Here is a 26772-nt window from a genome sequence, read left to right on the forward strand (position 1 = left end):
CGAAGCAGTTCACGCTTTTCTTTGCTAATGTACTTATTTATGGTCATTACTGTTTATTACATAATACTGATTTCGTTTGTTGTTGGTTGTTGCTAACTAGATAAGCTCGAATCTGCTTATAGTTACTTCTTCAAACGTTCCCTGTAGACCCATTTTGCTTGTCCCATGTAAATGTAAGTCAATAATAATAATAATAATAAAAATAATAATAATAATAAAAGATACTCTTCGTAGCACGAGTCTTAAAATGGAGAAGTAAATCCACAGTTATGTATACATTATGTACATATCTCTAAAGATAAATCTGTACAGATTTATCTTTAAATATATGTACATATACATAACTGTGGATTTGCTTTCTCAATAATAATAATAATAATAATAATAATAATAATAATAATAATAATAATAATAATAATAATAATAATTTCAATTATATAAATTCAAACTTCATCGGAACTGGTACATATATTATGAAAGTCTTACTTGAGACGAAGGGACAGTTGATAAGATCTACCACAGCCCTAAAAAACAGAAACAAATAAAAACTCAAGGAAAACTCCCGGACAGGTTCTGAGGCAACTCTTCAGACCAGAGACGCTGAAAATGTAAGAGACAACTAGGGTCCTCGGCTCAGGTTAATCCTCGTGAAACTTCCGTGTGTTCTAGAGAGACAGTCTAGAGCCATGATGCTCTAGAAAGACTATCAATGATCTGACTTTCTAGCTACGTTGCAGGATACTCTAGAGTCTAGACACTAAAATGTTGTAGATAACACTTGAACAGGTTCTTACAGATGATAGAACGCTCTTTTAAAAGCAAAATTCCCTTGAAAAGCTCTGAAATGCTCTCAAAACATATTCAAATGCTTTAGAGACTCTATGGCACCCTAAAGATGCCCAGTGCTGTCTAGAAAGTGAAAATGTGAAGAAAGCCACTTTTAGGCTAAACCTTTAAATGTTCTAGAAAATATTTGAACCGGTTCTTATAGACGATAGAGTTCTTTTTCAACAATGAAAATCTATGGAAGAGCCCTAAAACGCTCTCAAAACATATTCAGAGTAGAAAAACCCAAAACTAGAAGGTGAAAATGTGAGGAAAGCCTCTTATAGACTAAAACCCCACAGGAATAATTCCTTAAAATACTTTATAGAAATGCTTTGGCAGTATTCTGAAATCTCCCTCACGGACGCTAAAATCATTGAGAAATTTTCCAGAACGTCCTGGAAGCTCTGGGAGGGGAAAGGGGGAAGGGGGAGAGGGAGGAGAGGTGGAAAAGGGGGATGGGGAGCTAAGGGCATGGCTCCCTCAGACGGGAAGGATAACTTCCGTCACAGCCGAGACGACTACTGTGATGATGCTGGGTGACGCAGTGTATGTGACGTAGGTCTTCCATCCCCCCACTCACCAACCACCACCATCCAACTACCCCCGGCCTCCCTGCCTTCCTTCACCCGGCAATCGATAGATGACTGACCCGGGATACGGGAATTGGACCTGTAACGTTTCACTCCTTTCCTCGTACGAAACAGATGTTTCCTTTTCAAGTGGGGGAAAATTGGTGCGTTTGCATCTGTTTAATGTTTATACATTGAGAATAACGATGATGATGAATAGAAACGTTTTAAAATAGTTACAGAAATCTCGATAAACACGACACTAATCCCACCTGTAGTCTTAAAGAGGCTGGAAAACTCTACGGATACAACGCGCCACATTCCGCCTTATATCTCTGAGGCAGTTGTAACCTAAGAGTGAATTTTGTATCTGGTGGTCTGTTGGCTGTGGTGTGGCGCAGCCAGGACGGAGAATGGCACTGGCTATAACATCATTCAAAATTCTTTGCTGTAAACAGTAAATTTAACACTTTCTGAAGCCACCCCATCGAAGGGAAAGGAGACGCAGAGTTATTGAATATGATAATAATAATAATAATAATAATAATAATAATAATAATAATAATAAATAATAATAATAATAATAATAATGTCCCTTGATGTCATATATTATATTCTGTTTGGAAAGAAGTTTATTCATGTTTCTTCAATATTTTTCGTCTCCTAAATACTTCAGTTCCTCTAAATATGGTACTTTCTCTCTCTCTCTCTCTCTATCTATTCTTTATTACTGTCTGTCTTTAGATCTTGTTTGCTCTTTCATTTCTCTTTCTTAATTCTTGGGCTTTCTATCACCTCGTTAACTCTTACACTTAACCCTCTCTCTCTCATAATTATATTCTATTTCGAGAGAATATTGTTCATGTTTATTAAATATTTTTATCTCCTAAATACTTCGATTCTCTCTCAATTATCTATTACATTCTATACAATATTCTATTTAGAAAGAATACTGTCCACGTTTCTTTAAAACCCTTTGTCTCTAAATAATTCAGTTCCTCTAAACATGGTACTTATGTCTCTCTCTGTCTCTGTCTCTCTGTTTCTCTGTCTCTCTCTCTCTCTCTCATATATTATATTCTATTTTGATAGAATATTGTTCACGTTTCATTAAAATTCTTTGTTTCTAAATACTTCAGTTCCTCTAAACACGGTACTTCTCCTCCCCCTTCTCTCTCTCTCTCTCTCTCTCTCTCTCTCTCTCTCTCTCTCTCTCTCTCTCTCTCTCTCACGTTAATTACAGATTTATGCATGAGCTCGTATGACCTTTGTGTCTTCGATAAGGCTCGGCGCTGACCTTCATTCAAGGGATAAATAATCTACGAGAGTCTACAGACTCTCAAACTCTCTGTGCAGTTGGAGGCTCTCTTTGTCATCTTTGTGGGACTGGAAGCTCTTATTATTATTATTATTATTATTATTATTATTATTATTATTATTATTATTATTATTATATGAATGGTTTTAAAATCTGCTATCGTTGTACGACTACTACTGTACTGTGGATAATAATAATAATAATAATAATAATAATAATAATAATAATAATAATAATAATAATAGGTAGGAGACTCTCTTTTGAGCACGTAGCACTGAAAGTGATACACATAGACTCATATATAGGTAGGAGACTCACTTTTGAGCACGTAGCACTGAAAGTGATACACATAGACTCATATATATATATATATATATATATATATATATATATATATATATATATATATATATATATTATATAAATTTAATGCAGCTTATGGGGCTACCACTTTCAGTATTACAATAATAATAATTATGGGGCTATACTTTCAGTACTACAATAATAATAATAATAATAATAATAATAAATAAATAAATAAATAAACGGTATCAAGAAAACCCCTTAGAAAAGTTACTTGATAACTTGTGTCTCATTGTGACTCATTACCGCTCAAATTGAACTGCGCAGGCAACAGTTTTTTTTTTTTTTTTTTTTTTGAAGAGTAAAGTCCGAAGGGAGTGGCAACCTTAACCTTATATACATATCTAGCCCAGGCCCAAAAATGGATGGGCGGTGGCTAGAAAGAAAGAAGGAGTATACTGCCTGTTAAAGAAAGTTAGATTACGAGCCGAGAGAAACATAAAATGTGGGAAGAGGTTGCCTTGTGGGCGTTACAAGGTGGGAGAATTCTCCCCTTGAGTTCAACGGAAGACTGCATTGATAATCTGTATTGTTTAATTCTTACTGTATATCCTGGATATTGAAAGAGACTTCTCTCTCTCTCTCTCTCTCTCTCTCTCTCTCTCTCCTATATTTATTTCTGTCTGTCTTTAGATATTTTATCCCTTTGCTTTCTCTCTTTCTTAATCCTTGGACTTTCTGTCTCTCTGTTAATACGTACATAATCTCTCTCTCTCTCTCTCTCTCTCCCTAAATACAGATATTCTCTGCTACGGAAGATTATTATTTAGAAAGGAATTAATTAATAATAATAATAATAATAATAATAATAATAATAATAATAATAATAATAATAATAATAATCCAACAAAGACCCATATATTTTCAAGAAAAACACACATCATTTAAATAACGCTAACAAAAATAAAAACAATAAAGTCAAAAAATACACATGATTATGATCTGTGACACCTTACCAATCGCCAGAAAATAATATATGAAATTATTATTCATAAGAGACTTAGGTAAGTAAATAAATGGCTTTACACTTTTCACTGGAAAAGTAGAAAAAAAAAAAATAGCCGAGCAACAGGAAGCCATTGAGGTGAGCGAGAGTGAGATACATTTTATTCTAATAATACATAATAGGTGTGACTAGAGGAAGGTTGAAGAGAAGCACCGTCAGCAAAAGTCCTTTTCAATTAAAGAGAATTATGACGTCTTTTGGATATTTTCGTGTTTGAAGACTTAGAACAGTGGATCACAAATTTTCCGGTGTCGTTACCCCGGGCATCAGTGGCGTGATAGATCACCATGACCCCTACCCATTCCACTTCATTCTTATGAAGTTATAATATTAAGGAAAGAAAAATATTGGAACGCTTAATTTCTAATGCATTTTATATGTAAGAAATTAATTTTACTTTTACTCGAGTCTTAAGAAATACAGAATTTAGACTTCAGACATTATTTGACAAAAAAATGAAATTAAAGAGTTTTTCCCTTTTATTACCAATTGGAATTAAATTACCTACTTACCCCCCAAATAAACGGCTTCATTACCCCAAATGGGGTAATTACCCCCCCTCTGAGAACCACTGACTTACGAGTGAAAATGACAGTGGAAGGTCTTGAGTTTGTCTGAAGCAGTATGAAATGGACCAGTGTTATTTTTTTCCGCAGTTACGCATGCACAGGTTAGGTTAGCCTATGTAAGGTTAGGCTGAGGTTAGGTTAAGTCAGGCTGGATTAGGTCAGGAGAGTACGTATTTACACTCAATGCTGATCTCAAAACAGGATAAAAAAGAACAGACTGGAAGGGGCCAATGTTAATTTTTCCACAGTTACGAAAGCATTGGTTAGTTTAGGTTGGGTTCTGTAGGGAGAGTACATAGCTAGACTCGTGCTGGTCTCATACTAGAATCAAAGAAGAAGAAGGATAAAAGAAATATAGACTGGAAGGAGCCAATGTTATTTTTCCCAAAGTTACGAATGCGTAGATTAGGTCACCCTACGTGAGGTTAGGCTGAGATTAGGTTCAGTTAGGTTGAATTCTGTCAGGAGAGTACCGATTTACACTCACGCTGGTCACAGTACAGGATGAAAGATGATGGCTGAGCGAAGGTTTGTCACTGCCATATAAATAAACCCCGAAAATTACCCAAACTTGCACGAACCAAAGTTGTCGCGTGAGAGCGGGTACTGGTCCCAAAGTTTTCAAGTGAAAGCGGGTATTGATTACAAATCAATGGAATTAGCAAGAATTCAGAAGACAGAAAGAAACACAGAATTTTCTTCCAGATAAAAGCAAACGTATGACAGAGTAACAAGATCATTATTGCATTATGGTACCACCTGTTTAGGTAAGGATAGGTTATTTTAGACTGACACTTCACAAAATCCGGGACTAAATCTGCGGGTGACTTAAATCAGAATTAGTCAAGATTCATCAAAGGCGATCAGGAAAACGGAAAATTCTTCAAAATCGTAACAGGGCAGTTTTACACAAATGATGTAGCAGAGTCATCAAAATAATCTTGCTATGAATAGGTCTAGTATCTGTATGTCTGCGTGGTGGTTAAACTCTTCAAAATATAATTAAGAAATACAAAACTGAGATATATTTGGAGTCATCATGAGGCGAGGATCTTAATTAAAAATCCTTAACCTACCTCACAGTCTCCAGTGCCTTACCGGTTGCAAACAATGGAAATTGCAATGAAAATTATACGATATATTGACGATGTGAAAAAGTGAAAAGTGTAACGAGATTTCCGTGGAGTTTTTTTTAAAGTGTTGAAAGATCAACTTCTTACAACGAAACTTTGAATTGAACTGAATATAAAATTTAGGCCAAACACCCAGCACTGAAACCTATGAGGTCATTCAGAGCTGAAACGGAAACTGACAGTAAAAGCTTTGACAGGTGTAGCAGGAGGAAAACCTCCCAGGTGCACTATGAACCAATTGTTAGGAGAGGCTGAAGAGTAAGATGGAAGAAAGAGAATATGAAAGGAGGTACAGTAAAAGGAACGAAAGGCGTTGCAGCTAGGGGCCGAAGGCACGCTGCAAAGAACCTTAAGTAATGCCTACGGAGACACCGAAGCTTAATCGAAGGTATTAACTCCCCATGATAAACAAACAATGCTCTCGAGCCTCACTGTGATCCATTTCCACATGCACCAGACCGCTTGGATTTGTTGCAAGTTTCCGTAACACTTGGTATTTGACTACAGGGATTGCAAACTGCCTTTCGATGAAATTAGCACGTCATGATTTAGATAAATAAGTCACAAACTAAGTCCTATTTTGATACATTTTGCCCTCTTGCATTTGAAAAGGTGCTTTATGCTCTGTAAGCGATTTTTAGGACGTATCGTGCTGTATGAGTGGCCTTCAAGACGTATCATGCTCTATGAGTGGCCTTTGAGAAGTATCATGCTCTATGAGTGGCCTACAGGATAAGCCGAAGGTAAATTTTACATAAGAACACTGAAGGTTGTGACTAATTTTATCTCGATAATTAATCTCCGACTTACTGCCATAAAAGTGCACTCTTTCTTTGTAAGTGGCCCCTGGAAAAGTTCAAAGTAATTCCTAGATAGTTACATGTTCTGCAACTAGCTCCTGGAAATATGCTCTATAAGTGGCCTCTAGAGAGGTCAACTGTAAATTGTTTTTCTCGCTGCAATATGCTCTATGAGTGGCCTCTATAAACGCCCATAATAAATCAACGTTTTTCTATAAGTTCTCTACATATTCCCCCTGTACTGGCCACAAGTAAAATCTTTCTTATCCCTGATACGCTCAATAAGTGGCATCTGCAGAGGACCAAACTTCATCATGATCCTTTTGACATGCTTTGTAAACAACAGGAAATTGTCAAAATAGCTGTAAAAGCATTTACCACGACGTACTCTGCAGCCTCTCCCCGAAAGCGGCAGAGGGAAGAAAGAGAGCTGCTCTGTACGAACAGGGAGAGGCAGAAGACAAGGTTCTCTGGACGACCTTCAGTGTCTGTGCAAGAGGGCTGGAAAGGTTTTAGCCACGTGAAATTGAAAGGAAGGGGCTTCACACGGTCGTTTAAACTGCACAGAGGCAGGTGTAGACAGAGACGGACAGACAGAAAGACAGGAAATGTGTCAGAGAGACAGAGAGATAATATCTGAGGAGTGCCTGGATAATAGTCCCATTTACCAAAAGGGGTTTTGCCTTATCCAAGCCATCCTATTTGGCAGAATATTAAGAGGGTATACACACACACACACACACACACACACACATATATATATATATATATATACACATACATATATATATATATATATATATATATACATATGTGTGTGTGTGTGTGTATGGATAATGGTATAATCATTTGTACATGGGATCGCATTTGTAGGGTCTGTGGTCTGGCCAACTGCAGCCTTAGCTGGGCTCAAACCCACAATGAATAGTGGATTGAGTGAGAAAGTTCGACAGAGAGAGAGAGAGAGAGAGAGAGAGAGAGAGAGAGAGAGAGAGAGAGAGAGAGAGAGAGAAAATGGGGTAGCGACAGAGAACCGAGACCCAAGTATGGCTTCATCTTGACGTAAATAGAAATGCGAACTCAGCAAATCTTTCCTGAAAACCTGAAAATAGGAATGAACTTTTTCAAGGTTTCCGTCGGTCCGAATTTGCTTTCGTAACCTCTACGGCTTAGGTCTAATGTGCTCTCTCTCTCTCTCTCTCTCTCTCTCTCTCTCTCTCTCTGTATATATATATATATATATATATATATATATATATACATATATATATATATATATATATATATATATATATATATATATATATATATATATACACACAGTATATATATGTATATAGAGTAGCAATGGGAATAACAGCCACAGTGACAATTGAACAACAACACTGACGAAAGGAATAACAACATTACCACTGAAATTGGAACAACATCGACAATTGCAACAGCAGCAAGAGCACTGGCGGATCAGGGTGGGAAAAAGAACTTGTTGGCAAATGGAACAGCAGCAGTTGTGAGAACGCAATGAACAGCATCAAAACAGCAACAACATACATTTCGAGGACTGAAGCAACCACATAAACAGAAGCCATTACGAAATTCATGTCTTGCGAGCAAGAGAGGCATATGGTTGAGGAAGAGTTTTTCACGTATTAAATATCTCTCTCTCTCCAGGAAGGTTAAATAAATAAATAAATTAAGAACGGTAAACACGAAAGAAAATGGAAGGAGAAACGAAAATATTTAATGAACCAAACAAACTGCTAGACCTATATGATTAGGGACCCGGTTTGAGTACACTCAGCGTTGAACCAACCACTCCTCTTTGAGAGCCCTTGATTAAGCTTATCAAAGCACAAGCAATTAAAATGAAGGGTCTCACCAAGAGCCACTATATATATATATATATATATATATATATATATATATATATATATATATATATATATGAATGGGCGTCTGTTTGTGTGCCATCCGCTGAGTAGCATATAGTGATATCTCTATATTAAGATTTAACCACAGCTATAATAAAATCATTACAATAACGAGGCAGTTTTGCAAAACAAAGGTCAATAATAAAATAAAAATAAAACGCAAAAGCTTCCTCCACATGCCAAAAAGGAGCAGTGTTAACACAACAAATGAAGTGCGCGCCATTTTCATCTAGGGTAGGTCTAACGCGCAGGATTAGTTTACTAAGGTTTCCATCGACAGAGCGAGCATTTCTCGGTGGAGTAAACTGCCAATATGGTCGAGTTGTTTCAATGATACTTATCTTTCCTTAAAAATACACATATTCCCTTAAAACAAGTATATTTCCTTAAAATCTGGCTCGGGTTTATGCCAGATTCTGTAACAGCTCGCTTGAAATTGACGTATAAAACTTCGAAGCTGATACTTTTAAACTTATGTCGAAGTTTAGTACATATTAAGGTCGAGGTCTGTGAAACTTAGTTTTCAAGTGAAGCCAAACTCTGTTACTTAATATTAAGCTATTAATATTATGTCTGTGTTACTTTCTTTTAAACTTGAGCCTAAGTCCATGAAATTTTTATTCTAAGTAGTAGTCCACCGAAGTCTTTGCCCTTTATGGTGACGTAGTAGAATTTTACGGTAATGCTCCTGGCAACTGAAAAGTAAGCTCTATAAGTTTATTACTGTGTAGCGTTATATGGTTTCATTAAAACGATATATACTTATTTAGACGAACTTGAACCAATGTCAGCGACTATTTGAGTCAATGATGAGAGAGAGAGAGAGAGAGAGAGAGAGAGAGAGAGAGAGAGAGAGAGAGATGAAGGCGCTATCACGCTTCATTTTGAGCTGGTAATTAATTTGGGGTGAGGTTGCTAGACCGATGTCCTTTTGGCTGCGACTGATTGCAGTAAACTAACAGCCAGGTACAGGGTGCATGCTTTACGGCTTAGATTAATAGGTAAAGTGAATTATCATGTTAGTATTTTATGCATAATGTTTAATACGCATGTGTGTCCTTGCGTGTCAACTAAACAGAGCCTAGACCAAGGTCTAGAGAATTCTCTAGACCTTCAAAATTATGGACAACTTCGATTTAAAAAACAAATATGATTTTCCCTTTTATGCCGCTCTGACGGCTCTGTTCACAGAACTCCATCCAATTAATTGACCACCAGGAACTGGCGTCACAGCAACCTAGGTCAGTGCAGTGACGCAGTTCGGAAGAGAGAGAAAGGGAGGGAGAGATAAAGAGAATTCCCGCTGACGTCAAAATTTGCGAGAAATGCTTTTGAAGTTTGTTCTAAGAATGGCTTCGGCGAATATCGATTTCCTTTCCACTGACTTGAAGGCGAGGAAGCACTTGTGACAACAATCACTGCGGTATCGGGTACGATTGTTTAACATTCAAAGCCATAATCAGTGATGCTTCTGAATGTTTCAGAAGCGGACAGTGATACTGCGATCAAAGATTACATGTTTCAGCAGCCGTCAGTTCAGTGGCACGTGGCTGCTGGAATGGAATGCTTCAAGGATCGGTTCCTGGTGCCTTTGAATGCTTCTGGATGCTTCAGACACAGGCAATGGTGCGATGGAATGCTTCAGACAACTGATAATGCATTTAATTGTTCCAGATATCGTTAATGGCGAATTTAAATGCTTCAGATACCGTTGATGCTGCATTAAATGCTTCGAATAGGGCTAACGATGCGTTCAAATGCTTCGGATACAGTTAATAATGTGTGAGTGCTTCGGACGCAGTTATTGATGCGTCTGAATGCTTCCGACTCAGTTAATAATGCGTATGAATAAGTCAAGACACACGAGGAATTTGAATACATGATGTGTCAGAACGTTCCAGACACAGCTAATGATAATATGTGTGATTACTGCAGGTACAATCTATTGGCAAGTTTGATTACCACTTTGTCTGACATGAGTTCGAGTGTTACAGACATGTGTTCGAAACTTTACATTAGTTGAACACCGTACTGGAATGCTTCGGATGCTTCAGTGGTGTGTTTCAAATTACACGCGCATAACCACTACTCGCTTCAAATGTTTCGCTTAGCCTACTCAGTTAAACTATGTCCCCACGGTCAAATACAATGAACGTGTTTGAATGTTCCCACATAATCAAGGGTATTGTGTTAGGACGCTTCAGTGGGAGTCAATAACCTGCTCGAAAGGTTCATTACCAATCAATGAAACCGCGTTAGAACTGGTTTGGACAGCTGGCAACGGTTTTAAACGGCGTGAGAGGTATTTTGTATTCTAGGGTTTCCTGTCCTGAATCTCAAATGTCTGGGATGACGCAGCCTTTCCATGTGTTCCTCGACACTTCGCAAACAATAGTGATTTTCCAAATTTCTTTTCTAAATCGATATTAAAACATTCCTGTCACGCTGGTGACGTGATAATCAAACGGTCAAGTTTCATTAGCAATAAACAGACAAGACTGAGTTCAAAAATATTCGATACCATTAAATCATCTGCATTTTTCTTCCTTTCTCCAATGCACTTTCCCTTTCAGCATATCTGTTCCTAGTCCCTACAATTCCAAATACTCCTTTTCTTCATAATTTATTCGATACTGCTGTTAGTCCCATAGTCTATGGTACTATGGCATAATAGTACTATATAATCTTCTTTAACAATTGTGTTCAAGAGCTATTCAAGGGGATAAGAAGCTACGTGTGGACCTCTGGACACTCACCAAACAATAGCCTGCGCTAGGTGGGCAGAGAGGGATTCCATATAACTGAGTGACCGGTCTAAGGTAGACACAACTCATAAACAGTGATGTTCGATGGAGTCTAGACGCATAGAGCCTTCCATTATAAGTTTATTATAAACTAGGCCCTGCGACTAGCGTAAAATTCTCGTCCTTCTGTATTGTTACCCTGAAATGCATTAAATGAAATCTTCACTGGAGTACTCAGTGATGCTTAGGACTAAAGAAGTTTTTTCTCGATTAAACAAAAGTCTGAAATTAGATGCACTAATCAACTCTCCTGCGGAAATTGTAGCAATTCCTGAAGGTCAATGGAAATAAGGTTAATCGTGCACTGCACAGTCTCACTCAATTAGGATCCAAACTCGGATTTACTTAGGATTAACAAAGCATTAGAATATTATTCCTGATCCTTGGGATTAACTTCTTAAGAGACTTGACATTCCAAACGGTTTTCGGACAAATTATAATAACAAGTCGCGTTACAATCGGTTTCAATTCTAAACTAAAGATGGTTCTTTCAATTAACTCTTGCAATTTTTGTTGAATAGGACCATTCACTGTGCATTAACCCGATATGTATCCACCTACGCGTCACCTCTGAGGTGCTAGTACTAAACATGGTGGACGCTCAATGGGACGTGTTTAGTACTAGCCCCTCGGGGATCGAAGATATCGTTCATTAATATATAGAAATTTATGGAAATGGTTGTGTATAATACTTTGATCCCCGAGGTGCTAGTACTAAACACGGCGCCCCATTGAGCTTCCACCGTGTTTAGTACTAGCACCTCGGAGGTTACCCACCTACACGTCACCTCCAGGGTGCTAGTGCTAAACATGGTGGACGCTCAGTAGGACGTCGTGTTTAGTACTAGCCCCTCGGGATCGAAGATATACAGAAATATATGGAAATGGGTGTATATAATACTTTGAGCCCGAGTCTAGTACTGTACTAGTTCACCTCCGAGGTGCTAGTACTAAACACGGTGGACGCTCAATGGGACGCCGTGTTTAGTACTAGCCCCTCGGGAATCAAAAGATATCGTTTATTAATAGATAGAAATATATGGAAATGGGTGTATATGATACTTTGATCCCCGAGGTGCTAGTACTAAAACTACTACTATAAACTACTTTGTCAAAGCCAAAAGGTACATGACTTGCTAAACAAGCTCTCGCAGGATATGTCTTTAGGCGACCTCCTGTTTATCCTAAGTATCCTACAACCTGAAGAGCATCACCCGCGTATCCTGAAGGGTATCCTATGCACCCTAAAGACCTTACAGAAGCCTGATGATGGGTGCATCCACACCGCGGTAAACCATGTCATAAACATGTTGGGAACTTATCCATACATGTCATAAAAAGGTTGAAACATTATTTTGAAGGTTCTGGTAGCAACTTATTACGAAGGTTCAGACAGCAACTTATAATGAAGGCTTTGATGGTAACTTTCCATGTAGGTTCTGATAGCAACTTATTATGAAGGTTCAGAGAGCAACTTGTCATGAAGGTTCAGAGAGCAACTTATGAAGGTTCAGAGAACAACTTATTATGAAGGTTCACGGAGCAACTTGCTATGAAGGTTCAAAGAGCAACTTATCATGAAGGTTCTGACAGCAACTTATTATGAAGGTTCAGAGAGCACCTTGTTATGAAGGTTCAGAGAGCAGCTTATTATGAAGGTTCTGATGGCAACTTATGAAGGTTCTGATGGCAACTTATGAAGGTTCAGAGAGCAACTTATTATGAAGGCTCTGATAGTAACTTATCATGAGGGTTCTGATAGCAACTTATTATGAAGGTTCAGAGAGCAACTTATCACGAAGGTTCTGATAGCAACTTATTATGAAGGTTCAGAAAGCAACTTATCATGAAGGTTCAGAGAGCAACTTGTTATGAAGGTTTGTTCTTATCATGAAGGTTCTGACAGCAACTTATCATGAAGGTTCTAACAGCAACTTATCATGAAGGTTCAGATAGCAACTTACTATGAAGACTCAGACAGCAATTCATCACGAAGGTTCAAACAGCATCTTAAAAGCTCAACTCCTGTTTACCCCACAGATCCCAAACAGCAAAAACGTAAGTTAGAATAACAAGAAGAAGTTCGAACCCTTACAACCAAAACGCTAGAGAGAGAGAGAGAGAGAGAGAGAGAGAGAGAGAGAGAGAGAGAGAGAGAGAGAGAGAGAGAATCTATGAAAACTCGGGACGGACGGCCTTCGAGCAATTGATTTCCAAGCAACAGTTTCATCGATGGACGGAAGGTCTGAGATCGCTTCCGGCGTTTTGGTTTTAAGAGTACACGGCCTTCGGTACAAAAAAAGGGGGCTATGGGGGTTTTGGGGGTATTCATGTTACAAAGTCCTTCATCAATGCCCCATGAAGGATACTTAGTATCCTACTGTAACGCAACTTAAGCAGGAATGGGTACCGTACGCAGAGGTCTGTTAAAAAATGGTAATTCTTAGACTAATTTCTAGGCCATGGGTACCGAAGACAAATAACGGTTTTCTTTTGAAAGTTGCTGGAAAGAGAGTGACGTTAAACACCTTCATTGTTCGTTTGTAATTTCATTATACATCAGATTTAAGTCATCTTATATTCCATGGAAAATAAATTGATGAAATATAATTTCAGAAAGAACGAAAATCTGGTAAGGTGGTATACAGACCATTAGTGTCAGGCTATTCAATCTTCCCCTGATTGTTAGATCATAGATTTTACTCCCTCTCTCTCTCTCTCTCTCTCTCTCTCTCTCTCTCTCTCTCTCTCTCTCTCTCTCTCTCCTCCTACACCTGCAATCCAGTACAACTGAATTACTACCAAAAATGCAGAATATTCAAGAAAAATAAACTGAAGAATAAATGATTTTAAGCCTGTGGTCACTATGCGCCGAAATGGCTTTGAAATCCGGTCAACGGTCTGATATCAGAGCAAGAGCCCGTGCAAGTTGACACCAGAAGGATAAAGTATAATGTTGTCGAGCTCCAAAAGTCTTCGGAAAGTCAGTAATCACGTTTAGCTGAGCTGTAGTACTACAGTAATGTCTTACAGCCCAGTGCTAGAGACCTTTTTATTCACCTATAAAACCCCAACAAAGTAGACAATTGAAGTGACCTTTTCCGAGGTATCTCGACCATTTGTGTGACCTTTTTCCATAAAAAAAGGCGTCTCGGCCATAGACCTACCTTCCGCACGGAGAGAAGGCGTGTGACCTTCAGTAAACATGATAGGAATCGGTCTATCCTCCTTAAAAAAAAAAAAAAAAAAAAAGGGACGGATTATGGGTCTACCACAAGCCCCTACTCTCTCCCATACATCAATACCACTACGAGACTGTATCTGTGAGTCAGGCTGAACCTTTAAATAATTCAAGACTGTTTCTGTAGTTTGAATTCTTTCCAAACCTGAATCTTTATTTTGTTTACCAATTTGATTATAAATCCTAAGTTAAAAACAGCCACTCACCAAGTTAGGATTCGACTGATTGGGGATTCGGATAGCTTCTACGTGGATCTTGGGGTTTAACCTTTGGATTTGTTAGAACAGATCACTATAACATTTTTAGGTTTAGAAAGACATGTGTGATGATATAGGAAGCTAATTTTTTTATCAGAGATTGGTATTATCATTATCATTAACGTGAATAAACTGATATGGTACTACACGCATTAATTAAAAAGCCGGTGACTTCCAGGAGAGTTATGTGAAAAATTAGTAATGAAAAAGAAAAATACAGCAGCTATAAAACAGCCACAATAAACCAAGCGCCTTTAAACTGAAAAGAAACTAAATTCCTGACATACTGGCAACTGCTACAAGTGGTATGTGTTTATCAACATAACCAGACCTCTAGAAACGCTGGTTAATATCATGTTTACCCAGAAATGAGGCGTTTGACTGCGCAGATCCCCAAAGTTTTAGTCTACGGCTCTAAGCTGACACAGGACTGACACCTTCGTAGCCTGAGACATCATGAATCAATGACGGAATGTAATTAGTCAGAGATTCAAACCTTAACGTTTGAAACAACTTCTGAGCGTAAAATGTAAGTGTTATTAGTATTAGAATTAATATTATTTTTATACTATTTTTATTTCCTTCAAGGATAGATATATGAAAAACACAAAGAAACACGCAGCACAAAGAAACACGCAGATTCACACGTGTTTCTCACATCTCGAGGATTAACCTAACCGACCAAGTCCAGTGCTCAGTAGTTACTAGTTCGTGACCTTGCGGACATTCCATAAGCTTCGACACGCGCTCGCTCGTCTCTCTCTCTCTCTCTCTCTCTCTCTCTCTCTCTCTCTCTCTGGAGGTCTCTTTTATATCAAAGTGAACGCAACTTTCGATATTCTTTCATGAAACCCGATACAGATAAAAATGGTTACCGGAATTCATTATCACTATATAGTATGGTGAATGATTAAAACCACAGGCCCGGTAGGGGGGTTTGCCACCAGCGCACCTAACGCGGTGCATTGTAGGCATTACTCCAAGTTTTTTGCAGCGTCCCTTCGGCCCCTAGAACCACCCCTTTTATTCCTTTTACTATATTTCCGTTCACATTCTCTTTCTTCCAACTTACCTTCCACCCTCTCCGAACAATTGTTTCAACATTACTTTCAGCGTTGAATGACCTTCTAATTCCTAGCGTTTGGCCTTTGGCCTAAACCGTATACAACGAGAAAAACCACAGGGAAAGTTACATGCCATGCACGAATATTGAGAAAGGTAACGGCGAATAGCAAACGGGGCCATAAAAAAAGAACCCTAGGACAAAGCCGTTCAGTACAAAGCCCACTGGGACCAACCCTTTTAAGACCAAGCCTTCTAGGATACAACACACTAGGATAAAACCCTCCCAGATAAAATCATCTGGGATAAAACTCTTATAAGACAAAGACCCCTAGAATAAAACCCTGTAGGACAAAGTCCTCTAGGAAAAAACCTATAGGACAAAGCCTTCTAGGATAAAACCCTCCACGGCAGAGCACAATAGGACAAAACTCTCTGGGACAAAGCCCTCCAGATAACAAAAAACCTAAAAGACAGAACCCTATTAGACAAAGCCCTAGGACGAAACCCTCTAAGACAACCCTGAAGGACAGAGTCATCTAGGACAAAATCCCTAAAAGACAAAACCCTTTAGGACAAAACCTTCTAGAACAAATACCTCTGGGACAAAGCCCTCTAGGACAAAACTCTTAAAGACAAAACCCTTCAGGACAAAACCTTGTAAGACAAAGCCCTTTAGGACAAAACCCTGTAAGACAAAGACCTCTTGGTTAAAACCGTATAAGACAAAGCCCTGGAACAAAACCCTCAAGGACAAAGCCCTCTAAGACAAAACCCTTTAGGACAAAACCCTCTAGGACAAAATTCTTCTAATAAATTAAGAAGTAGGACATAGCCAGACTTCTGAAGAGTATCCCACAGGAACTAGGAGAGAGCCAGTATGAGTTAAGGAGCAGCCCACAGGGCATGAGAGGAAAACTGACCTACTTATAATACCCATCACAGGTCAGGTCAAATCAGCAATAAAGGACTGCCCGAGAGCTTATGTGGTAATCTTGATAAGGAGAGGTTCTTTTAATGTAAAAGCTCCATAAACATTCTCCTGATTTTCCTCATGTTTTTTTCTTTCATTGCACAAGAAACTGAATAAATCTCTCCTGTGTAACTTCGTCGTATGTAAAGATGGTGACTTATAATACTGAATTGCAGGATAATAGGTTTTAAAATGTTTGTATTGCTTTATGGTAATTAAATCATTATAGCTTTCCATTCCTTCGACTTTTCCCATATCCATAATTGTCCTATTTTCTGTTATTGTTTCGTCATGAGAGTATTTAATCCTCAAAGGGCTTCTTTTGTCCAAGGCGATTTTTTTGTCCTTCAATTGCGAAGAACATTCTCAACGGGGTGGGTTGGAGAGAAAATGAAAGGAAAAATAAAAGGAAAAGGTGGAGCAGCGGTTAAACGACGGGGGTTGGGGGTGAGACTTGGTAATGGAAGGGGGGTGGAGCCCAAGAAGGAAGCGGGAGGCTGCCCCACCTTTTCCCTCGCTACAAACCACTTCCTCGTGAATCCCGTGAATAAAGCTGACATCGCATCCTGAAAGACCTTCGGGAACTCTCACAATATGAAAGACTCCTCTCCGGCTACATGAAAGGGTTTTTTTTTCTCACAAGGAGGGGAAATAAAGAGAGGCTTGAGCTTGACATTGTCCATTTGCAAGTAATATCCGTGATAGATTTTCTTGTCGACGTACAAAACGTAGCCAGCGTATTGACATGGTGCTCTTGATATGGACAGGTTTATCGGAGCTTGCGAAACTCCATAAAGATTCTCCTAATGACCTTGTGGTTTTTCAGTTTGTAGGTATGTGGTTGCGATAAAATGTGATATTCTGCAGATGTAAGCTGACATATTGGAATTCCTAACCCAAATCCAACAGTCACTGAAAGAAAATTGTACTACTGGTTATAAGTTATCAAGTTGTGACAAGCCCGTCTGCAAAATAAGAATGTTTAAATTTTTCGGGAAACACAACAGAGCAGAGTTCTAGATGCTAGAAGCGAACGATAGTCGACAAATGAACTCCAAGAAACTGAAAAACTATGTCTACAGAAGACTCGGCAATTATAGACTACAGAAATACTTGAAAGAACAGGAGAATCTGACGGTTTTCTATGATACAGACTACACAGTCCATCGAATCACACGGCACTGCTGAACATAGCGATAGGCCGACGTCTATTAAATCAACTTGCACCCACAGTCTGTTATCATTAATGAATCGCAGACTTTGGTTCGAACATTTGCCACAAAATGAAAACTGGTAAGACTACGCACTAAGGAAATGGCAGTCAGTTGAAAGAAAAACATAGTTCGGTCTAATTTCAGCTCGGCTGTGCAACACGGAAGTGACCGAACTCATCAAAGAAATTAGACTGAATCCTATACAACCCTATCCTATCGCAATAAAGCGTCACAAGAGCACCTTCACACGAATCGTTTACCAGTGCAGCAAATGTTTGCACCAATCAACTATCACGAACGGCGAAAGGGGGATGCACGTTCGTTAAGGCGCTGTCGCAAGAATCCGCACAAGTGTCAACCTCCATTTTGCCACCGATATGAACGAAAAGAGGCTCGCGGAAAAAGCGCAGCTCGTGTGACGCCTTTACCGACAAAGGGGAGGAGAACACGAGTCATTCTGTATATACTGATAACTATCTCGAAGCACACAAACAAGTGGTTCCTGGACACAGCGGAAATCAATAGTTGGGGAACGTCAGATGGGAAGAAGAGAGAGAGAGAGAGAGAGAGAGAGAGAGAGAGAGAGAGAGAGAGAGAGAGAGTCTAGTCTTGGCTCCCGGAGAACACCCCGCTGATACTGAGAGAGAGAGAGAGAGAGAGAGAGAGAGAGAGAGAGAGAGAGAGAGAGAGAGAGAGAGAGCGCAATATGTCCCTCTTACAAGCTGCTTTTAAAAGAAAAAATGATGCAATGCAAGTTATTGGAAAAATAAACTGGCTTAGCTCAGCCAAGGCTGTGCAAACCGGAAATAATGCAGTTTCCACTATTGCATTACGCACTTGCACACACAAACATACATATATATATATATATATATATATATATATATATATATATATATATATATATATATATATATATATATATATATATATATATATATACTGTATATATAGTGACATTTTCGCGTTAGTTTTATAATAGGTAATCAGGCAACAGTTGAGACTACAATAGCCTGCCAGCTTCCTTAGTCTTACTTTCCCAAGAACTGAGTGATGAAACTATGTTTGTTTAGACTAGGAAACTCCCGTGTGAATCACGTGTTCGCCATGAAAGGTATGCAGACGTACACAGACCGAAAACTTAACATAGCACTGAGGTGACAGAGATGTGCTGTAGAAGGTTGTATGAAGGGAAATGTCATTTTCTGACAGAAATAAAAAAGTGATGATTTCTTTCAGTTACTCTTAAAGGAAACTTACCAAATATATATATAAATATTTAAAATTAACAGCTCTTATGTCTCCCCACGACTGAACGTGAGTTGCCAGAGGCTGTCAGGGCCGTTCTTGTGAACGTAGACCGATAGCGTTAAAAAGCATTTCGCCTGTTTATGCTTTATCTCTTCCATCAGAGAAGACACTATTTAGAAAACAGACGACAGATAGATAAGCCAAGGATTGCCAGTCCGCACGATGACGGTTTGCTAAGCCAACAGCTGCTGGTGCTAGACTCACAGAAAAAGGTCTCCGTATTTTCCTGGTGGTAATGGTAAATGTTACTGGAACCAGTCTTACAAAGTACACGTTAATTTGAATTGATTCGATAGATAACTTGAGTTGATTTGATGGAAAAATTGGAGTTGATTTGATGAACAATTCTGAGTCGATTTGAAGAATAATTTGAGTTGATCTGAGGACATACCATAGCCCGTTTCCATTTCATTCGAGATTAGTCTACACCAAGGTAACAATCTCGAAAAGGCAGATTTAAAAGTTGCCAATGCGCAACATTTGAATAAACAAACTTGCCCACGTGTAATTCCACTCCTTATTTGGTAATAAGAAGGACCAGTAGTCATATCAAGAGCATCCAAGGAGCACCAAGTAGGGGCAACAGGAAATACCTGTTCTCGGTTACCGCCAAGTTAGGTTAAAAATAAAAAAAAAAATTGCAAAGAGTTGCCAGTTCACACGATGAGTAGTTGCCAACAGATACCAAGTAAGGTAACCGGAAACATTCATCAATATACAACCGGATGACTCACAATGGTGAGGAATAGTGAATATTCAACATGTGAGTCAGTAGATATTATAGAGACAATAAATAGCAAAAGATATCATCGTATGAGCGGGCAACATAGGAAAATAAAAAAAAATTACAGTTTAAAGAGTATAAAAATTCGTAACAATAAAAAGGAATTATATATTATGCCAGTTTATGGGTCTGGATGATGAATCATAACTGAATTGAGAGAGAGAGAGAGAGAGAGAGAGAGAGAGAGAGAGAGAGATCAGCCTCTCGTGAATGGCATATGGTTCTTTACTGAGTCCCACCGGCCCCTAGCTTCAACCCCTTTCATTCCTTTAACTGTACCTCCGTTCATATTCTCTTTCTTCCATCTTACTTTCTACCTTCCCCTAACAGTTGTTTCAGCATTATTTTCATCGCTGAATGACCTCATAGACCCCAGCGCTTGGACTTTCCCCTAAATTTTATATTCCAATTCCAATTCCCTGACTTCGACTGGTAGGTCCGAGTCCAGATGCCCACACCAGCAGGCCGTTGATCCCACCAACTCGAGGAAACATGACAAGACGATAATGAAGATCCTATGATACCGATGCTGACGTCAGCAAGGGCATTGCAAAAGATCTGAGGCGTGAGAATTAGATACCACCATTCACGAAGACAAATGAAACACGAGAGATTGAAAAGCACACTGATTATCTCAGCCAGCATTGCAATTTTTGGAAATATAAACCCATCGAGCTGAAATTGTCTGAATTGTTGCTATCAGGGACAAATGTAATGATCAGAAGACTCGGATATTACGAAATAAGATTGTGGAATTCAAGTTCTGATGAAGAATGTTCCTAAAAGCGTAGTCAGCTCTTTCACGTGTGGGGTAAATTTTATTGTTTCAATAAAATGTCTATTCTTCTCCTCGTGAATTTTGCGTTGGCAACAGACGTTCCTTGAAAACGGAATGAATTGGACTATAAGATTTAGGCCAAAGGCAAAGCGCTTGGACCTATGAGGTCATTCAGCGCTGAAAGGGAAAATGAAGGATAAGTTTTGAAAGATTTAACAGGAGGAAAACAATTGTTAGCTTGTTAGGAGAGGGTTGAAAGTAAGATGGAAGAAAGAATATGAAAGGAGGTACAGTAAAAGGAGTGAGAGGGGTTGCAGATAGAGGCCGAAAGAACCCAGCAAAGAACCGTAATTAATGTCTACAGTGCACCGCGATGACTGAATTTAGGCACGGAATCGAGAGCTGAATGGTAGAAAGATATTCAGTTTAGACAAAAAAAAAAGTTATTTGTGACAACTGCGGAAGCTCTCTCTCTCTCCCCTCTCTCTCTCTCTCTCTCTCTCTCTCTCTCTCTCTCTCTATATATATATATATATATATATATATATATATATATATATATATATATATATATATATATATATATATATATATATATATATATATATATATATATATATATATATATATATATATATATATATATATATATATATATATATATATATATATATATATATATACATTATATACATATATATATCATATATATATATTATATATATTATGTATATATACATTATATATATATATCATATATAATATGTATTTTATATATATATATATATATATATATACACATATAAAAAATAAATATGTATATCTATACATCTATATATATTATGTATACATATTTATATATAAAATATATTTGCATACATGCATACATACATACAAACACACACACATATGTGTGTATACATATGAACACAGGTATATGTATATACATATAAAAAATAAATATATGTATATCTATACATATATATATACATGAGTGTGCGAGTGTGTTTAAACATACAAACGCCCTCACGCTGATACCCACCTACAAGTCATCCGCAAGAACTGCACAGACGCTTTAAAGTCCAGAATTCCATTGAACCCTATTCATTCGGTTCCCCAGAAACAAAATGGCGGCCGTGACAAATCGCAGATTTACAAGAACCGTTGTTGGATGAATAAGCGCTTCCCGGAACGCTCGAAGTTTGTTAAAAGTTAAAATAAAAAAAAAAGCTCCGCCGTTATTTATTTACCGTTTACGGGAACTCTCGACAGGATAAACAGTTTAGGGAAACTCGCTTGTCATCCAGTCAGTGTCTTACTGGTTTTTTCGGAGGTCGTGAATGCAATAACAACTATGATGACTTTTTTTTTTTTTTTACTAAATACTGATATCTGTTACCTTCTGTTATTGCTTTCAAACGGACGCCATATTCTTTGGAGGCTGGAATTTCTAGGTAATGGCCCATGTGGTGGGCTTGTTCCGTATGAATAGGTTTCCTCTTCTCCATAATAATAATAACAATAATAATAATAATAATAATAATAATAATAATAATAATAATAATAATAATAATAATAATAATAATAAACAAAATCCTTCGCCATCAACAGACTCTATGACTCATGAAACATGAGTCACAGAATAATAAAAATCGAAAACATAGGAGAATATTAACATGAATACGAACCTATCATTACTGGAACTCTCGGATTCAATGTTTACGGGAAAAAATGCATCTTTAAAGTGGTTTTTTTTTTTTTTTTTTTAATTGAGTATAAAATTTAGGCCAAAGGCCAAGCGCTGGGATCTATGATGTCATTCAGCGCTGAAAGGGAAATTGTGTGTAAAAAAAGTCTGAAAGGTGTTAGGAGAAGGTTGAAATTAAGATAGATGAAAGAGAACATGAACCGAGGTACAGTAAAAGGAATGAAAGGGGTTGCAGCCAGGGGCCGAAGGCACGCTGCAAAGAACCTTAAGTAATGCCTACAGTGCACCGTGTGAAGTGCATTGACAGCACTAACCACCCGCCCCTTACAGGAGGAGGTCTTTGTTGCTTAATTTCAAGTAAGGCTGATAATATAAATATTTGGTTACTGAAGATAAAATGCCTTAAAACGAGTTTGTGGTCTTTATCTTCAGAGCCGAGGTAAATGGTATGAGAAGTCTATTTATAGCCCAGGCTCGTGGATAACAAGTAAAAATTATACAGTATAAAAGCACTATTTGGTTATTGACGATATAATGCCGCAAAACAAATCTCTTGTCTTTATCTTAAGAGTCAGGGCCAATGGTACGAGAATAGTGCCCATTTCCTGCCCAGGCTCGAAGATAACAAGTAAAATATGAAAAGGCATGATGCAACGTGAGGCTTAACTTCGCAGGGAGCGAACGAAAGACCCACTACAGCCTCTCGAGAAAAAAAAAAAAAGGAAGGAAGGGAGGAAGGTAGTATTTCAGAAACTCTTTCCTTATGACGTAAGAGCTCTCGAACTTTCCAAAGAATGTGAAGTCTTATCTTCCTGGATGCTGAACAGGTAAAGAAAATAAAAAAAAAAAAAGATAATGCAAGTTTCTTTACGTTTTCTTGTTCTTTTTTCTTGACGTTTCACGAGAGTTAAATCTCCATCAGTGTTACGTAAGTCCTCGTTACACCAAGCATTTAATAAATGGACATTTTTATTTTTCCACCATACCCCTTTCCCACAAAATGGGAGGGGGTGGAACAGAGGGGAGGAGGTGGCTCATAAGGTGTTCCTTAGCCTTCCAGATCTGAACACTGACTTCTAGGTTCGACCCACCACAGTCAACTAGCTGTGATGTACATATTTCATTGTTGCCTCAACAGGGGTTTAGCAGGATTTAAAGAAAGGTGCCTAATCAAGAGGCTAGCTCAGGAATTGAACCCAGACCACTTGCTGGTGAGTTCAGTGTCCTAACCGCTCATACATCTATTTATCTATCCATACACACACACACACACACACATATATATAATTATATATATACATATGTATACATATATACATTAATATATATATATATATATATATATATTATATATATATATATATATATATACATTAATATATATATATACATGTAATCAACTTACCAATGAAACAAACTCATTGAACCTCTCTCTCTCTCTCTCTCTCTCTTTCACACACACACACACAAACGCAAACTCCCGAAGAGCTAAAAAAAAAAAAGCTACAAACACCACCCAACCACTGTGAACAAAAAACAGAACCAAAAAACATTAAGAAGACCTTTACCACGGCATTATGACGCAAACATACAAAGCAACGACAATGGAAACTCTAACTCCATGTTTTCCCGTTGCACAAAGCGCTGTTTGTCCCACGCAAACAGGACAGCCGCGTCTCTCGAACACCGGAGAGATATACATATCTATCAAAGCGTAGAGTTACGACAGATGCGGCCAACAGGAAGTGACGAGGTTGCGTAAGCGCAGAAACTCTGACGTCATTCTCATTGCGAAACGCCGGACGTTGCAGAGTCTTGCAGATGCAATGCATTGCTGAGGGATATAGAGGATGGAATGGAATACAGAGTTTAGGCCAAAGGCCAAGCACTGGGATCGATAAGGTCATCCGGCGCTGAAAAGGAAAATGAGAGTAGGTAGGTTGGAAAGGTGTAACAGGAGGAAAACCTCGCAGCTGCACTAAAATAATTGTTAGGAGAGGGTGGACAGCAAGATGCAGGAGAGAGAATATGAATGGAGGTACAGTAAAAGGAATGAAAGGGGTTGCAGCTAGGGGCCGAAGGGACGCTGCAAAGAACCGTTAGTAATGCCTACAGTGCACCCCGTGAGGTGCACTGACGTCACTAACCCCCTACGGGGGCAATGGTGAGGAGGTCGCTAATATTATCTCTCTGGTTGATGATGTTTTTGTCAGTGAATAAGAAGCATTAAAAAATTGATGTTTGTATTATGCGGTGAATTTTGGGCATATAACGAAATGCTGAAGTATATGTATTTCGTTCGGCTTATGACAGTGATCCATCAAAAGCCAAGGTAATTTACTCTCATAATAATAATAATAATAATAATAATAATAATAATAATAATAATAATAATAATAATAATAATAATACTCATAGTAGCAAATCCACAGTTATGTATTAAAATCTTTGGAGAAGCAAATCCATAAGTTATAATAATAATAATATAATAATAATAATAATAATAATAATAATAATAATCTTTAAATATAATAATAATAATAATAATAATAATAATAATAATAATTTTGCTGAATAAAAGGCTGCATTTTGCGAACTGATTTTATACTGAGTTTTCTCAGTTCTTCTAATAATTCGCTTTTCCTTCACATCAATATTGGTCAATAACCGGCCAATGCTCATATTTCGACGGATGAAACGGAGTATCTCTTACAGCATAAATTCTTTATTTTAAAGCATTACAGCGGGTTACTGAAACATGGGATGTAAATCCGTAGATTTTCTTAATGGTATTTTCGGTGGTATTTCTTTTTTTCTCTTTTTCTGACGTCTATCTGGTCTTTTAAGTACTCTTTCTGCCGACATGTTTCGACCAGCTATAATAATAATAATAATAATAATAATAATAATAATAATAATAATAATAATAATAATAATAATAATAATAATGTCAAAAATTCATTATCACTAGGGGAAAGCAGCCCAGTAATGAAAAAGAAATGGAGAAGTAAAGGAATGAACTACATAACAGAAATGACAAAGAAAAACACATGAGATAAAAGTAATTACAATTAAGAAACAAGGCTCATCTCCGAGTCTTGTTTCCGAATGTTGTTTCTGAATCTTACTTCTGAGTCTTGTTTCTGAGTCTTACTTCTGAGTCTTTGTTTCTGAGTGTCTTTGTTTCTGAGTGTTATTTCTGAGTTTTGTTTCTGAGTCTTGTTTCTGAGTCTTGTTTCTGAGTCTTATTTGCTTCTGAGTCTTATTTTCTGTCTTATTTCTGGGTTTTATTTTTGAGCCTTGTTTCTGAGTCTTATCTTTGAGACTACGAGGTTCAGAATGGCGTAGTCTAGGGAAATTTGATAACAAAGGATGATAAAAAATATGGAAGATAAAACTGATAAAGAACAAATGATAAACTATTTAAATGACACTGCCAGAGATCAGTTACAAGATCAGGAGTAAGCAATTTGACGGAAGTCAAGTTTGTATCCAAAAATCAAGACTTGAGTCAGCTGCTGAACTGAACTGAATTGAATATAGAATTCAGGCGAAAGGCCAAGCACTGGGACCTATGAGGTCATTCAGCGCTGAAACGGAAATTGACCACAAAATGTTTGAAAGGTGTAACTGAAGGAAAACCTCGCAGTTGCACTATAAATCAATTGTTAGGAGAGGTGGACAGTAAGATGGAAGAAAGAGAATACAAAAGGAGGTACAGTAAAAGGAACGAAAGGGGTTGCAGCTGGGGGCCGAAGGCTGAAGACCAAACCGGGAGAAAATAACCAAAAGTCTTCAGAAGAGAATAAAACCCTTTCCTCCCGTTGGAAGAATATTCAAACTCAATTCTCAATTTTTTTTTTGTCCAATTGTAAAGGAGATCGATTGGACATGTTTGAGTAACATATAGTTGCAAAAAGATCGTCAATGAAAAACAATGCCCTGGATAACTATGAGCAGTAATTTTATTAGAGGAGGATCTTAACCAGGTTTACTATTGGGAAATGGAATGCAGTATCATCTGTCTAAGCAGCCTCCTAGGACCCTTTGGAGCACCAAAGATTAGACACACACATATAATATACTATATATATATATATATATATATATATATATATATATA

General features: G+C 37.8%; 1 protein-coding gene across 3 annotated transcripts in view; it reads right to left on the reverse strand.

Moving 5' to 3' along the window:
• Syt14 (Synaptotagmin 14) overlaps positions 1-26772 on the reverse strand; it is a 60409-nt gene that overhangs the window by 24529 nt on the left and 9108 nt on the right. The gene's annotated exons all lie outside the window — the stretch shown is intronic.

This window comes from Macrobrachium rosenbergii, chromosome 57, assembly GCF_040412425.1.
Source record: "Macrobrachium rosenbergii isolate ZJJX-2024 chromosome 57, ASM4041242v1, whole genome shotgun sequence".
Classification (NCBI taxonomy): Eukaryota; Metazoa; Arthropoda; class Malacostraca; order Decapoda; family Palaemonidae; genus Macrobrachium; species Macrobrachium rosenbergii.